At 35.0% G+C, this 18,178-nt stretch overlaps 1 non-coding gene across 1 annotated transcript in view; it reads right to left on the bottom strand.

The window, feature by feature from the left end:
* LOC111999439 (uncharacterized) overlaps window positions 1-1,856 on the bottom strand; it is a 4,098-nt gene extending 2,242 nt beyond the window's left edge. Inside the window, exons 1-3 of the transcript XR_010631588.1 lie at window positions 1,758-1,856; window positions 1,163-1,219; window positions 938-1,033 (exon numbers count right to left, since the gene is read on the bottom strand). This is a non-coding gene — a transcript (uncharacterized LOC111999439). The remainder of the gene's footprint in view (window positions 1-937; window positions 1,034-1,162; window positions 1,220-1,757) is intronic.
* Window positions 1,857-18,178: the final 16,322 nt, after the last annotated feature.

The raw sequence follows: 18,178 nt of genomic DNA on the forward strand, positions 1-18,178 counted from the left end.
TGTGTGGGTTTGAACCCTGGATGTATATTCGTTTGTTCAAATTACTAATCCAAATTCAAGAACCTTTTAACACACAGAAGTATGAGCTATTGTAATGATTCTGTTACAACAGGGAACATTTAGTTTTCCACAATCTAAAAACCACATAACTAATTTGAAGCTCTTTTAAAGGCTAAGGCCAATGCCAACACTGCACAATATGGCTGCAAATTGGATACCATCTTTAGGCTTTGCACAAGCATGTGACAAAGAAAGGATAGAACTAAGACAGTGCTAAATATCAACCTATGATTATTATTATAGCCAATTCCGAGCATTTTGTACATAAAGTGATACACGAAGCATAAAGACATTGTTATTTTAATTTAGTTTTATTTAATTTTAGTCCATTTTATTTTTACTATTGGTCCATTGGATTTCATTGAGTTTGGTTCTAGTACTCCAAATAAGTGCACTATTAGACTCCAATAAGGACGGTTTATGATTAATCAATCCAATTTCTATTGGAATTTTTCTCATAAAATGATTTGGTGCTGATTCCAGGCAACCCCAAGTGTTGATTCCTAGGATTTTTTTTTTTAGACAAGTAACCTTGATTCCTAGGTTTTCTATAACAGCTTCATGCTAATTCCAAACAACCATAGGTACTGATTCATACGTTTATTTGCTGCAAAAATCCTTTGAGAGATTAGTGCTGCATCAATAAGGCTTTCTTGAGTAGTATATGCAACCTAAAACTGTCAATGACTATGGAAGACGTACAATGGATAGTGTACTTGAAAAGCTTACGTGGCTAAATAGATTCTTTATGGGATATAAAAATATAATAATTAAAGCCAATACCATCCTAATGTGAGTGGAGAACACATCCCAAGGGGAAGGGTTGGGGGATGTTGACTTCTAAATAGAACTAAACAGAAAAATAACACAAATATACCTCATCAACAAGTTCAATGAGAGTAACATCAGATTTCTCGCATTTGCTCTTCAAGAAAGAATTTTCCTTCTTGAGTTCCTTGATTGATTTCGCCATCTAGTTTTTACAAGCAAAAGAAGAAGAAAGGTGGATTAATTGAAAATATCATGCGAGTTGAATGTAACATAAAGCAACTAGGAATGGTGCATCTTAATTAATTGTAATATTGAAGAAAGTGTAATGTACCTTCTCAATCTCTTGTTTAAATGTTTCAAAAACCTCATTGCTCTTCAACAAAGCATCCTGCCATATTAATTTAGCAGTTTAGATATGGAAAAGTTGATTTCGATCTGGAAAATGAAAGGGAATTTTTAAAATCTACAAGTGGATGCCTGTAACTAATTCCCATGCAATGACAGCTCAAATCTCACCAACAAAGATTTCATGTCTATGACTGAACTCTCTGTCCCATTAAAAGTGTGATTATTCCTCTCCCTCCAAAGCATCCACATTAAACATAAGGGGGCCATACCCATATTCCACACCAAGTAGCTGACATGTTTTCCCAACTGGTTTCAACATCCAAAGAACAAGTCTGCCACCACAGTCTTTGGCATCACCCAATGGACCCCATACTGCCAACCCTTATAGTTCTACAAATGCACACAAAGCTCAATGCCTACTAACCAATGGACCCCACATCCAAAATTTCAAGGCAAATAAACTTAGTAACATTTAAGCCTGCCTTGCTGAACCTCCATCTATGCAATTAATTATCAGATTCTGATGAAAGTTCCACAATGGTTTTGTGATTCAATAAATAATATGGAATGAAGTAGACCTGAAATTGTTGGAATTTTTCTCCATCAGCTGTCAACTGTAAGCGCAAATTCTTTTCAGTTGCCAACAATTGTGACACCTGTTCTGCAAACCAATAGATAAAAAAAAAAAAAAAAAAAAAAGGGAAAGGGAAAGGGGTCTCTACAGCTATGGTATGCCACTTCAGCTTGAAGGCAACATCCACATCCCAGCAACCTACATAGTGTTGCATGTCCTCGGGTAAAAGTAGGGCTTGGCCAAGGCTATCAGCAACTTGACCTCCTAACTCATTCCTCCAAGGCCGTACATAGGAGACATTAGGCAGAGGTTTGTCCCCAACATGAAGGTGTTATGCCATCCCAAGGAAGGGGGTGCTATGGTGGAGGCCATATTGGACCCAATAACCAATCGGTGGTCAGTGGGCCTTATCTCTAAGGAAATTTCCCTAGCTGGCGGGGTTTAGGTGGTGACAAAGTCTAAATCAGGGGTGTGCTTGGTTGTAGGGGCACCGGGCCCCGTGGAGGGTTCATTAAAAGCCCTCTGCCTCTCTCTGCGAGGACGAGAAGCTGGGGGAGTGGTCTACTAAGGAGTTTGCTGTAAGGCTGCTTAACCCCCTACTGGTTGGGTGCCCGATAACCAGTGCTCAATATTCATATTATTCCTCTGAACCATATTGTCGTCTGGTTTTGGGTGCCTTGATCTTCAACAAGGACGTGCTCGACTCTACTGTGAAAGACTAAGTCTATTGAATCGTCTCGGGCTGTTACTAGAGAGCCTTCCCTTACAAACCGAGGCCCTCTCTCCTAAGCTTCTCCCACCATAAGACCCCTTGGCAGGAATCCGGGCAAGCGAGCATCAATGTACAATAGCAGAGGGTTGCCGATCGTCAAAGCAGATCCGGGATCCTGTAGCTGGTATAAGAAGGAACACAACTGAGGATCAGGTGTGACGCCCTGAGCTGCCCTTCAAAATGTACAAATATTTTCGATCGTAGAACGAATTTCAGGTTTCTTACGTAAATGTCGTTGAGGTAAGGTTTGAAGCGTCTGGAAACTACATGATGAATCAAAGACAATGTCGGTAAGAATAAAGTCAACAAAAGCAAGTAAAATCTTATGTGCTTAATAATGTATACAGTAAAGGGAAAGGTGGGACGACGGCAATTAACCCTACATTAGATGTGCTCGGGAAGTAAGAGTACTGACCGATTTCCCGAGGTGAAATGAGGCAGGTGAGTTCACCTGCGAGCCAATTCTCGCTCAGTTTTATGAACGCCCTCGTGAAGTTCCTATTGGAGTTGGGGAGACATGATATCAACCTCGTCATGGGGTTGCAGATCTTTAAGTAATGGCCGGTTTTGAGGCTACCACAGATACTATACATGAAGTTTATGTCATGGTGATTGAGCCCTAGACCGTACAGGTTATTCAAATGAATCACGCTATTAACTACCCTGTAGAAATTAGGAAGACGTTGGTCAGGGCTAAGACTATAGAAACTAAGGGTCCTAAGCAATATTAGGTCCATGGGAAATCTAACCCCACCCTCAAGGATTGACAGAACTCGACATTAACATCTTGGGGGATATTAAACCTGGCCCTAAAGGCCGTTAGGACAGCCTAAGTTCTAAGAAGATGTGCAAAACCCATTTTAAGGGATAACTAAAAAAAAATAGGAGAATTAAGGGAGTGATTAGAGGACTTACAGTGATTTTCGTATGGAAGAATGGTCTTGAGAACAAGGCTGGGGAGGACGAGACAAGTAAGGAATGGGAAGGAAAAATGAAATAAAGAACCTGACTTAAGGGGATTAGGACGTATTTATAGGGAAAGGGACATTAAATGCTTTTTGGAGGGAAAAATCATTAACTTCCCCTAGTTATCTGTTACGCGCTTGCCTGCGTACAAAAAGCGTTAGAAAATCCTAGCCATTTGATGTGACAACTATTGTTCGTGTTCGAGGAGTGTAGGCAGGCCTGTCAATCACATTTAATGACTGGCAATTAGTTTTCCCAAGAAGGGTCAATACACCGAGGATACCGTCCACGGACATAAGACCCTAAACCCAATCATCCTTCCACTGACATGATAAGGCTAACCACGATCCCATCCCCACAATATGGGAATGGAATCGTGGGTGGCTATTGTACGGATATGGTATTTAGGCCTATCCCAATGTACGAGCATGACATGGAGGCCCAGCCCCTCAATTTCAGTAAATCAATAACCCCAAGCCCAATAATGGGCTATACACCGTGCTAGCCCAGAAGTTAGCTACATATCAGGAATGGATACTGCTCAGCACAATAGTACCTTAGGGGAAATTACCTGCCAAGAACCAATTGGCAGCGAGAGCAAATTTCAAGACGATCACATCTGTCTTGAAAAGTGGGTCCCATCTGGTCAAGAATCTATTCCAAAAGGGCCCCACCCACCTGAAAAGCTTCCCAACCATCATGACTATCCCACTAAGAGAAGTCTATAACTAAGGAAAGAAAGGGAGAGAAGAGTGGGTTTTTGGAAAAACGAAGGGTGAGAGAGATACATGAGAGAATTGTGAGGAATTAAGAAAAAAGAGGAGAATCTCATTAGTGGTGGAGATACTCCTTGGGGAATACACAAAATGGGGGTGGGAGGTTACGGGCTAGATTAAGAACTCCGCCATTTTGGCCACCAGGTTGGTGATAAGGAGTTTTCCCATTGTAGGAATTCCATTACCTACGTTACAAATTAATTGTGGGCTTGTTCTTTGGGCTTACGAGCCACTTTAGGGAATTAGGCTCGCACATTTCTCATTAGTATTAAAAAAGAGTTTAACCCACTATTTCAGTAATTTATTTTGTTTTCTTAATTGTCATTTTAGTAAATCCATCAAGGTTGTTATAATCTTATCTTTTTCTTGATACAGGAATCTTTTTTTTTTTTTTTAATATTTCAATAGTTTGCATAATTTGTTACGTTGGTTACTTATAATCTTATCATTCACGTGCGTTATTTTTTTTTTTAATTTATAGATCAAATCATAGACAAGGAAAACCACAAAATATGCTACTATCATTTATCATGCTTTCATGATAAAGATTGATAGGCTTGTGAAATTGCACATTAGTCCATAATGGTACTATACTTTAGGGTGTGTAATGTGTATGGATTGAGTTGGAGGGATTTTTCAATCCAACACAAACTTACTGGGTTGAAAAATATCCTCCAACTTGACCTATACACGTGTAGAAACCAACCCAACCTAACCAATGCCAATATGGATTCAATTTGATTGGGTTGGATTAGGTCGGTGGGTTGTGCTGCATGTTTCATATGTTGTCAAAATTTTACTTTATTTAAGTTTTTATTTTTTTAAAAATAAATTATTACAATTTACATAATATACTTCAAATATACTGCAAGTTTTCAAATTCATCAAAACTGATTCTTAAATACTAAAAAAATTAAAATGAGGATAATAAAATAAACTTACACATATGATGGATCAAGTTGGGTCAAATGAGTAAAAAAAAAAAAAAAACTATCAACCCAAACCAAGCTACCCTAAAACTCAAAATAAAATTACAACCCAACCTAACCTGTCAACCGACAAAAACCAACCTACGACATCATTTTGAGTTGGGTTGGGTTTATCTCATTAGATTGGTAGGTTGGATGTAGATCTTAGCTATAGCTACTAGAATATTTAAAATTAAATTAATATAATAAAATTGGAAAGTTAGCATTAATTAAGAATTGGGAAGGGGGGAAAAAACCTAAAATCTAGATTAGGTTTGACCTTTTCTTTTTCTTTTCTTTTTTTCTTCTAACAAAGGTGTCTAGAGCTTATGTCTATTTCCCAGGTGTATGGTCCAACATCCCATAGTCATTAGGTAATTACAAGGAGATATTCCTTGAGGACCCTAAAATACTAGTAAAAGGTTTTAAACTCAGAGTTTTATAAGCCATTAGCCAAACAGTTTGAAGTATATTTTTTTAACACAACAAAATCTACTACTAATAACAAATTTCCAATCAAATCCAACTCATGGTAGCACTAAAAAGTAATGGATTTAATATAACTAGTGTTGAGTAAGCCAAAAAAAAAAAAGGTTAACCAAAAGAGTGATCTTATAATATTACCACCGAAGCTTGTCATTAAGGTGGTATGAGCTCGAATATTACCACAAGCACTTGTGTACGAGCCTCACCGATAGATAGGGTGGGAAGGCCCAAACCCAAGGTTCAAAACACCTTGTTTCTAGTCCACACGTGGGGACGTCTACACAACGTTTTTCTTTTCCACACAAAAAAAGAGGATAGCGATCTTAGGTATTATTAATTTTATTACATATGTTTTACAAACTAACATGTCACAAATTAATATGTATATATATTTATATATATATTGGCTAAAATATTACTTTTCCCTAAATTTCGCATGAAGTTCAATTCTCATCCCAAAAAACTATAAAAATAAAAAATAAAAAAAAAATTGTTCCTAAATTTTTTGAAAATATTTTATGTCCTTATGTTTACTCTCATTAACCTTTATTTTACGTGCCCTAGCAAAACGTTGAAGTGCCAATTTTTAATATTAAATAATTTGACATGAACCATTTTATGTAAAAATAAATAAATAAATCACAGCACCAATCTTACCACCTTAGAGAATTGTGAAATTTTTCTCTTAGCTGTTAAAAGAAGCATGGTTAAGTGTTCTTAGTTCTTACACTAGACCTTTTAAATCATGGCATGGCTATAAGTGAACAGAAAAAGGTTTCTCTCCAACCTAGTTTGGAGAAAACCCCTTCAAATTTCTCATAAATCTTTTTATTGGATGTGAATTTTGAAAATATAACCGTTGGATTGCATGTTCTTATTATCTTCTCCATGCTTGCAAAATTTCAAGAAAATCAAAAATCAATAACTATGGGTCTATTTGGCAAGTGATTCCAAAAAATAGTTTTCAGTGTTTTAACACTGAAAACTATGAGCCAAAAAAAAAAAAAAAACTTGTTTGGCAGGAATGTTTATATTGCTATTCTCAATTTAAGGGGTTTAAACACTATATTTAGAGAACTCGTCCACACTAGTTTTTAGTTTTCAAATAACATTGCTAATGACATATTTGTAAACAAGTTAAAAATTGTAGTCCCCGCTTAATAAGACTAAGAGCATTCACAGCAAAACTGTGAAAATGCTAAAATGTTATTTTTTTAACCAGATAAACAACAAAAGCATGATACATCAAAAGTGCTAAACTTAAAAATTTTAGCACTTAAGCTACAGTAAGCTGCCAAGCTACCATCTTTGACAAATTACTATAGCTCCAAACTTATAAATTATATTAATTTTTTATTCCATTCTCTCTCTTCTTCTCCTACATAAAGTATTTGTTTCTTTTGTTTCTCTTTTTTCTCTATATTTGTGTATCTCACTCTTTCTTCTCACCTTTTTCTTTATTTGCTTTCTCTTCTTCTCCTCCTCTCTTATTCTCCTCTAGCTCAAACTCTCTCTCTCTCAAAATATATCTATATATATATATATATATAGATCAGGGACAACATGGGGTAGCTAGCTTGGTAGCTATGGTGATGGTGGCGGTTGATTTTGGGTCATGGGTTTGGTGGATGTGGTGGTGGACTGGTGGTAAATGATTTTGTGTTGTGGGTTTGGGTTTTGGGTGTGGTGGCTAATGGTGGGTTTGGGTTTTTGGTGGGGTGGCTGATTTTTTTTTTTAATATACCAGTGGTGGTGGTGGCTGTGTGAGTTTGTTGGGTTGAGAAAAGATAGATGGGTTTGATGTTTTGGGTGTGGTGGCTATGGTAGGTTTGAGTTTTTGGTGGGGTGGCTATTTTTTTTTCTTTTTTCAATATACCGATGGTGGTTATGACAGTGTGGGTTTGTTGGGTTGAGAAGAGATAAGTGGGTTTGATGTTTTGGGTGTGGTGACTAATGGTGAGTTTGGACTTTTGACAGGGTGGGTGATTTTTTTTCTTTTAATATACCGGTGGTGGTGGTGGCTATGTGGGTTTGTTGGATTGAGAAGAAATAGGTGTGTTTGGAACGTTTGATGTTTGATGGTTGCTCTGCTTCAATGAAGAGAGAGATATTCATAGAGGAAAAGATAGATAAAGATTAAATAAAAAATAAAAAATAAAAAATATTTAAAAGAGGTGATAAAAAAATAGAAAATTTAATGTTGGGTATATTATAAAGTGACATCGTAAAATAGATAAAGAAAGTTTTTGAGACATTAAAAACTAAAATATTGGCCTTTTTTTATGTGAATGCTCTAATCGTAACAAACGCTTTTTAGACTCAGCCTCCTTGTTCTCTCTCTCATGCCTCAACCTCCTTTTTCTCTTTCTTTTTCCTCTCACCTCTTTCACACCTACTAGAACATTCTCTCTTCAGTTTGTGAAATCTCACGTAGAGTCCCATCTTTACACCTCTCTCTCTCTCTCTCTCTCTCATAAAAGCTTTATTTGGACTCTACCTCGTAACTTTTCATATATTCTTCAAATTCATCTACTTATCTATCTACCAATGACTCGTTCTCTTAATAAATCTTCTAATTCAATTCCTACATCAAATCTATCACAAATCCTTCCCCAACTTTCTCTCGCCTGGCTTTTTCTCAAATCACATAAATCTAGATCTTCCCCTCAACTGCTTTTATAACCCTCATTAATCCTCATAATCCCTCAGTCACAACTTATTATATATGGAATCATATACAACATCTTCTTTAACCTCAATCTTGCTTGACACAATCACTGTGAGTTCTTTCTCTCTTCAACCTGTTCATTGGGTTTTAAGTAGTTTATTATACTGCTCATTATTTCTATGTTTTAAGTAGTTTATTATACTGCTCATTCTTGGCTTTTATGGGTTGTTGATGAACTATACTTGTTGCTATTCTTGTCTAAGTTTTTGTTATATACGAATTATACATGCATACATACATATATATATATATATATATTGTTATGTATGCTTATTAGTTAACAGGCTAGAATGAGTGTATATATATATATATATACTTTTTATTTTTCGGTTGATAGTTGAATAAAATTAAAAGAAATACTCAATATCGAACATGTAATCTCATATTTCACACTTCGGCACATTATGTATGATTCTCAAGATTCATCCATGGACTATAAACAATATATATAGCTTTGATATAATTTATATGGGAAATATTTTATGTTAAACTATTTGAATAAATTCAGAATATTTTAGATGTATACTATTGAATATTTGTTAAGTATGTGGAAATTTTATGCCATTAGATGACTAACGCATCAAGCAAAACTGAAGATGAGGAAATTGTGACCTCCCCCAATTGAGAAGCATTTTATTGATGTGTTGGTGGAAGAACTTAAAGGGAGCATGCCAAAATGTGTGTTTAAGAAAGGTCTTTGGAGTTTTATTCAAAAAGAGTTTAAACAATGTGTTGATAAAAACTAAAATGACTAACTAAGGCTTCAAAGATTGAATGTTAGACACCATGTATTTTCTGAGCTAGTAGGACATTCAGGAATGGGTTGGGATTCTTGTACAAAGACAGTGATACGAAGTGAAGAGGCTTGGGCGAACGCATTGTGAAAAGTGTTCCATGTTTACACAATAATTTTAAATTTGTTGAATTATTGTTCTACGTAAATAAATATTACATGTGTTTAACCTGTTATATAAGCTTGTTGATAGGCCAATCCTAAATGCAAGGAATTCTGAAAAAATGGTCTTGATCATTATGACTTATTGGGCAACTTTTCTGCACAGGCACTGTCACTGGATTCTTTCAAATTTCATCAGCCGAACCGGCCCCAAACAGAGATGAAGAACGAGTGCTAGATGAGGGATATTCTATCTATTGGAGTACATGTGCAATTGGATATTGATAGTGGAGGTGACATAACGGATTTACACACGCCAGTTGAGAAGCAAAGCAGGCGTGCTAACAGGCATGTATTCGGACAAGAATGTATTCCAACCAGAGTCCAAGTGGAAGAAGAAGAAATGAGAGACACTCAGTGAGATGACTGAGGTTGTCAAGGACTTCATGGAAGTTTCAAAGGCAAGGCTCCTAAGGTGGGGTTTGGTTGTTGCGTGCGATAGGCTCGCCTTTGACAAAGCTATTAAGGTGTTTAACTTATATGATCACTTAAATGATTTCACCTACTACACAGTTTTAAAAGAACTCTTTAATCCCAAGGCTAGGGCTGCTTTTATTTCCATGAAGCTAAAAAGGAGGAGATCTTGGATGGACTTGGTTGGGAATAAATACTAGGCGGGAATGCTTGTGTTGAAACAATGGAATTATATTAGGTTGTTTGTGTTGGATTTGTTTTGTTTATTGTTATGTGTTGGGCTTATTTAGTAGTGTGCCACATATTTTAGATACAATGGTATTAGTTATTGTTATGTGTATGTGTTGGGTTTATATGTGTGCGTGTTATTATAAACCAAGTGTTTTTGGGGATTTATAAATGGTATGCACTCTTTATATATATCATTGTGGATCTATTAATGTTATGTTAGAGTTAGAACTACTTAAGTTGTCTTTGATATTACATGTTTTTTCTCTAGATATATTCATTATTTATTATTGTTGTGTTGATCATAGGTGTGTTTCAAATTTCAATCATGGCCAACTATAGTTCGGACCATGACAAAAGTGATGTAGACCTTGAAATAGCGACAAGCTATGTATTTGGGTGTATCCAGTATGTGCAAAAATATTGTATCAAAAGTCATAGATGCACTAGTATTTTTTCTAAGAGTTCTTTCATGACGAAATAAATGAAGGTAATCCCCAAGTATGTTACGATATATTTTGCATGGACATTCAAATCTTTCATCATTTATGCAATGAGTTGAAAATGCTACACTTATTAGAGGAAGATATTAGGATTGTCTTAAGTTGAGGAGGTGGTCGCAACGTTTGTATGTATTGTTGGCCATATTACAGACATGAGGTTGGCTGCAAATTCTGCTTCCAACATTCAACTGAAACCATTCAATCGAGATTTTGTTGTGTATTACGAGCAATTCATTCATTGGGATCAATGATAATTAGGCCAGATAACGATGCAAATAAGCTCCCTGATAATCTTCGTGAAAATGGAAAGTATCATCCTTGGTTTAAGGTGTGATACTTTTTCTTATTGATAATAAATATTTCATGCTTATCAAAAATAAATAAATATTTCATAATATGCTAGTGTATACTCGTGTGAATTTTTGTTTTTGGTAAACTTTCAGTAAAATTCAAATTACTTATTAAAAATAAAAGAATTCTTATTATATATTGATGTTATGTTAACTTGTGTTAAAATTCATGGTTTGTTAATAGATGTATTGGAGCTATTGATGGTACCCATAGCTGTTCATTAACTCCGTCGTGTAAGAGTACCGAATTTAGAAATGGAAAAAGTGAGATATCTTAGAATGTTATGTATGCATGCAACTTTGATTTGAGGTTTACTTACATTCATGCTAGACAGGAGGGTAGTGCGAACAATTCCAGGGTGATTCAAAAAGCTCTTGGAGACAGTAAGTACGTACTCCCTTGGCCTGCTAGAGGTTACAAAATTAATTATAATTTATGACCCACGGTCTTACATATTAACTTAATATTTTAAATGTCTTACTTTTAATTCATGTTTAAATATATTTTCGGTTTATTGCAAGATCCAATTCTCTTGTTGATTCAAGGTACGCAATAGGTATTGTATTCCTCCCACCACACAAATCAGTAAGATACCATGCCCAAGAATACCAAGGTTCTAAGAAACAAGTTACAACTCCTCAATAATTGTTTAATTATAGGCCTTTCGCACGAGTACTAGCTCTAAGAATTTTTTTCAGGGTAGTACTTAAAAAGCTTAAATTACACAATCTGTAAGGTTGAAATTTATCAACCATCTTGTTGGCTTTATTCCATGCCAATTTGCTTGTAATTTAGCACTTAGTAACCATGTATTTATGTGGGATTATTGTAAGGGTAGTGTGTGAGAAGAGGTGAAGAAAAGCTCAAGTATGTGCAAGAAAGCAGAGTTTCACGGCTAGGACTCGCAACTGGCAATCCACCAACTGCAGGCACGTGAGATGCACACATGGGAAGCTGAAGGGTCGCGTCAGCTGTCGCACTACAGGACAAAAATCCCAGGCTGGCCAGGCCGTTACGTCGCGACTTGAACTCGCAACTTGGACAAGCCGCCAATCAACCCTATTTGACAAAAACTGTCTCTTCGTATTCCAAACACTCACCACTATATATAAACCCTTATACCCACTAAATGGAGAGAGCTTCCAAAGAGAATTTTGTGAGAAAAACCCTAGAGAAAAACAAGTTTGCCTCATCCCCAATCTTTACCTTAGAGACTCTACAAATTCCTCTACTCTCTTCCTCTCCATTGTCACATCCTCGAGAAGCTATTGACCAAATTCTTTTCTCACCACACCCACGTCTATGAGAAGGTTCATTTGGTGCTAAGGGAAGCAGTTTGGAAGGAACCAATATACATTGGTTAATGCTATGGTCTAGTAGCGAAATCTGGGAAGCTAAAGAAGAAATAGGTTCAGCGTAACCTCGTTGGAGCAAGAAGCTTGGAAGGCTTAGGTACTTGGGTAGATGAGGCTTGAAGGGTCTTTTGCTGTTCATGTATCCCAACTACATTCTTCAGTGGATTATTTGACTGCTTGGAGGGCGGCAGAGAGGTTTTACGTCGAGGACTTCGGTTTCCTCTTCGATAACACATCGTGTGTTGTCCGTGTGTTTGCATCTTCCTTCCCTTTATCTTTGCCTTATATTTACTGCCGTAGATGTGTTTATATTTGGAATAGATTAGTTATCAATTCTGTGATTGGCTTATGTTCATGTTCCGCACATTAATTATTTGATTATAAACTTGAATTGGTAATTTTATAATTTGGGGTCTAAACGTTCAAGGGTGTTTTATACACATTTTGAACTTTCACAATTTATAAAGAAAAGAAATTCATATATTGACCAAAAAAAAAGAAAAAAAAAAAGAAGCAAATACATAAAGTTTTGCAATTTCCTTTTACAAGTTTTCATATTTTGAAATCATTGCATAACAGTCTCATTATTAATGTTGCAAGCTAAATCTTTTTTAATGTACAAAACCAAGCAATCATTCATCCACTGATCTCTCATTCAATTGCGCAATTCATTCTTTATATATTTTATTGCTGAAAAACTTCTTTCTACTATTGCAGTAACAATAGGAAAAGTCAAAACTAGCCTCACAAGCAAATAAACTAATGAATAAGTGTCATGCATCTGTGTCTTTACTAACTTCTCAGCAAGTTCATCAACTCCTTTAAGCTCTAAAAATGAGTCATTGTTGTGCATATCAAAAATGTAATTTTAAATTTGAGTGCCAAGTGCCAAGATATTTGTCCTAAGATATTTTTATGGGGATATGATATAAACATGATCTTGCTAGTTTAATTTGATTAATTTTGGGGTTTGTGAAAAATTGAAATTTCTAGGGTTTGTATTAATTCCGAATTGGGGATTTTGTTTAATTAGGTTGAAATTGATGAAATTGACTTGTTGTTTTGATGTAATTAAGCATTATAATCTGTGTGTTGTGTTATGTAATGCTCAATTCATCAATCTATTTCAAAATTCTTAAGTGGTTTTTTCAAATTTTTAGGGTTTTTGTTAGAAACTCTATGCTCAAGGCAATTTTGTGCAAATTAAACTTAATTTGAACTTTGCTTACTGCATTAGTACATGCATCACGACATTGTGACTGTTCATGCATCATATAGATTTTTGTTCTATCTCTTTTTGTGCTAACTTGCAGTTTGCCCTTGGTCTTTGTGTTAATTTTTTTTTTTTTTTTTTTTTTTTTTTTTTTTTTTGTATCAGCATCTCAAAGAGCATCTCCTCTCTTACAAGAGCCTCCAATAGCAGTTACTAAACTACTAACCACATAAAAAAATTCAACAATGCTAATGTGATTTTTAACAATAGCTATAAGAGTATTGAAGTTGATAAGCAAAACAATGGACATAAAATGTTGATTTATTCTCTTTCAAAATTAAAGTTTTTATGTAAGAATGAATTTATTCAATCATTTTGTTGGTTTTATTCCGTGCCAAATTTGCTTGTAATTCAGCATTTAGAAACCATGTATTGAGGTGGGAATCATGTAAGGGTAGTATGTGAGTGAGTGTGAAGAAAAGCTCAAGAGTGTACACTCAAGAAGAGTCTTGCAACTGAATCTCGTGACTGGCGAGTCGCCAAAGGAGGCACACGTGTGAAGCATGCAGAGGAGCTGAATAATCACGCCAGCTGTTGCATTACAGGACAAAACTTCCAGTCTGGCTAGTCCGTTAGCTTGCGACTAGTTTCAGTCGTGAGCTCGAGTCGCCAAACCACTCTGTTTGTTACAAAACTGACTCTTCGCATTCCATACACACCCTACTATATATAGACCCTTATACCCACGTATTATAAAGAGCTTCCAGAAAGAATTTTGAGAGAAACCCTAGACCATTGATATCACCTTGAATATTATTGGCCATCTCATAACCTCGCCCATGTAGTCTTGATAAACTCAAATTATGTTCACAAAGTAAAAAATTCAACTGCATATTTGAGTTAGAAATCGACAGTACTTGCTACATGTGCAATACCAAGGAACCACTCTATAACATTTTTCTTTTTGTTTACATAATGCCAAACAATGGCCATTTGTTCTTTCACTAAGATATCACGAGAAAATAACCCATTATCAAGATATTTGATGATGGCTTTGGATGTTTTACATACAATTGTATTCACAATGTCTTTTTGAATTTCATAATGCACAAGTTTGCAATTTTTCGTAGTGTCTTGCAAGACTTCATTCATGGATTCATTGTGATTCACCCAAAAATTATAGAAGCTCAAGGAAATTTTCTTTATCACTTGAATCTTTAGATTTATCATGACCACGAAAAGCTAACCCCCGACATAAAAGGAATATTATACAATCAACTATTGCATTTAATTGAATACGATATTCAATTTTATCTTAATTTGATTACTTAACAAAAACACTTTGAATGTGTTGTTTCTCCTTCATTAGATCTTCACCCTTCTTGACAACTTGGTTATGAGCATTATTAACCCCCTAACATGGGATAAAAACTTCTCTTTCCTATTCCAAAGTCTGAATCCCTTTATTACAAAATGGACTCCTCTTGCTTGCTTGCCAACATCTTGCCTAAATAGGTAGCAATATAAACAAAATATTACACCTTTGTCTATACTATATTCCAACCAACTTTTTATATTTTCATACCATTCAGAACAAAATATTGCATTTTTGTCTCTTTCCTATTAGGATGATAAGATGATGTCTTTTCTCATAGCCTAAGATCTGAATGAAGATTGTCTAAGTTAAAGTCAACACAAATTTGCTTAGAAGATGAAGATGAATCTTAGATACGTGGTTTCCTTATCAAATATTTTTCCACAATACTAGCAAAAAGAATAAACTATACTATAAGTTCATTTGAAATATTATTTCTTAATATAATAAATATATTAATTATTGTTGTTTAGTTGTTTCATTATTTTTCTTTACAGACCACTAGCAATCTAGCACACATCCTACTGATTTGCACAATGTAAAGATTGAAAATACGCTATCTTACATAATTTAATTTTTTGTCTTTTATAACTTCGTGTTTACTTTACTACCCACTATTCTAGTCTACTGCCCCAATTGCCCAATGCATGCCAGCCCCACGAACCCATCACCCCTACTCAAGAGCCAACAACACGATTACACTTAACGCAAAAGCCTAAGAACCTAAGTATAAGTCACAAAGTCAGTGGACAGTGGGTCAAGTTAAAGAAATATAATAACATTAACAATTGACAAAAGGACAAAGTCAAATAAAGCTATTCAATATTTAATTCAGATTATTTAGTTCCGAAGAGAGAGAGAGAGAGAGAGAGGGAGAGAACTATGATGAGATAGCTTGAGGGCTTGAGGTTGAGGCCACTGGCCAGGCGATGAAGGCAGGGTTAGTAAGTCAGTGACGACTGCGGCAAGATGATCTGGATTTGAGACTGGCCCTCAATGTGCCAGCCACTAGAGTTCGAAAAAGATGATCTGGCACTGAGGTTCTTGTTTTCCTTTTAGGTTACGATTTTCTTTTTGTTTAAAATTTGATTAGGTGTTTAGTTTATAGAAATTTAATTATTATTATTTTTCTTGATTTAAAAATCTAAGTAGTGAGGACTGATCTTGGGCTTTTTTTTCCCTGAGATTTAAAATCTGTTGGAGGTTTTTAGTTCAATAAGAAAATTTTTGGCCTTTTTCCTTTTGCTTGATAGGGCCTAATATATTGTAAAGGGACCAAATTATGAACCAAAGTTTAATTTTATTGGGCATAACAAAATTTAGGGTGGTCACAACTTTTTTTTAAGGTAAAAAAAAATAAAATTATTAAATTATTATATATAATTTGTTTTTGTCCAGGTTAGAGTAATCCTGTGACCACCCTAGCCTCAACGTGTTGCCGCCCCTTACTTTATAGCGAATGGTTATTGGACAATGTTTTGGAGTTCTGAATGCAAGGTTTTCTTTTCTAAATGACATGCACTCTTATTCTTTATTCAAACAATGTCTCATTGTCACAATGTATTGTGCATTGCATAACTTCATATGCATGTAATTCATGGTTTTCAGACCCGGACCGGACCGTACGGTCCGACCGGGATAACCGGAAACCTCTCTCTAACACAGTTCTTTTAACCACCAGAACCGTTCTATGCACAAAAAGCACGAAACCGTTCGAGCCGCGGTTGAACCGCCGGAATTTGAGAACCGTGAACAGTTCTCACGGTTCAGATCAACGCTTAAAAAAAATATATATATATTACAAGCTCACAGCTCCTTATCACCATGGTTGAAACTTCAACCACTATGAGATGCTGTCAAACATTGAAAATATTGAGATCCCATCATCTTTCTCTCCCTAGCTCTGTCTCTCATTTGTTCTCTGTCCAGAACTTTTTTTCTTAATCTTCTTCTCTTTCTCTCCCTGTCTTGTTTTCCTGCCTCTACTCCGTCTAGATGGTGCGTAAATTGGTTTAAAAAAATAAAGAAAGGTTAAAAAAAAAAAAAGGCATGAACTGGGAAGTTGGAGACTGGAGTGACGGAAGAAATGAAGATGTGGTGTAGAAATGAAGGAGCGACAGAAGAAATGAAGTTAGAAGATAAAAGAAGGTAAAAGAAATAAATATGTTGAAAGTTAGACTCTGACTTGGTGCAGAGATTTTTTTTAAAGGTGTGGTGGAGATTAACTTGGGAAATGGAAGTCTTGGGAAATAAAATAAATAAATTAAAAAAAAGGTAAAGTTGTTCCAAACGTGATGTGTTGCTGTGGAGTGGCAGGTGGAGGGAGGGAATAAAAAGTAAGAGATTTTAAATTTGTATTGGGTTAAAAAGAGAAATGTAATGCTTATTATATTTTTAAAAATTTATTGAGTTGTTATTAGTTGTTGTTATTGGAACAAAAAAGTAATTTCAATGATACATTCAAATTTAAATCAACTTATAATTTGTTGTAAAAATATTATAGACGTAGTTATACTAGATTAGAAATTAATGTAATGATATTTTTACTTAATATTTTTATAATATTTATACAATGAATTCTTGTATTAGATTAATATTTAAAGTAACAATAATTCTCTAAATGAATTAGACTATTTTAGTTAATTTTTTTTATTTTTTATTAATTTAATGTTTTTTATATATTTAAAATAATTATTAAATTAATTATGACGTCATTACAGTTCGACCCCGGTTCGACCTCGGTTCAACCTCAAAAATCTTGAACCTCTCTCTTTTACGGTTCAATGAACGGTCCGGATTTGAAAACCTTGGCATGTATAACCAGTCAGATGTTCTATTTGATGCATGACAAGAACATGATGTTGAGCTTTGTGATACAAATAATTCGGGTGATACAAGAGTTAGGAAAGGTAGGATTGTAGAAGCCTTTAATCAATAGGCATAAAGAGCCATGACTCGGTATGGGGATGAGATCATTGAGGTAATGTGGGCAGATTACAAAACCCAACATCGTTGAACATAGAAAGTAAGTATTTGTGGATAACTATGGTCGTGTATTTTATGAACTTTTAAGTCATTGTATTTTGTGAACTATGTTTGTTGAGTTAACACTTACATGAGAGTGTTATTTTGTTGTTGTCTATTTGTAATCAACTATATATTCATGGCCATATATTCATAAATTTTGAGTATTATATGCTTTATACTATTCACGAACTATTATTGAAGTTACTGTTTTGTTCATTTTTCCATGATAATTAGAGTAAAATATTAAATTTCATAACTTATAAAAAAAACATATTTTCCTTATATCAGACTATTCTATGGTGGAGCAG

The sequence above is a fragment of the Quercus suber genome, unplaced genomic scaffold (genome assembly GCF_002906115.3).
Source record: "Quercus suber isolate HL8 unplaced genomic scaffold, Cork oak 2.0 scaffold_225, whole genome shotgun sequence".
In the NCBI taxonomy this organism is placed as follows: Eukaryota; Viridiplantae; Streptophyta; class Magnoliopsida; order Fagales; family Fagaceae; genus Quercus; species Quercus suber.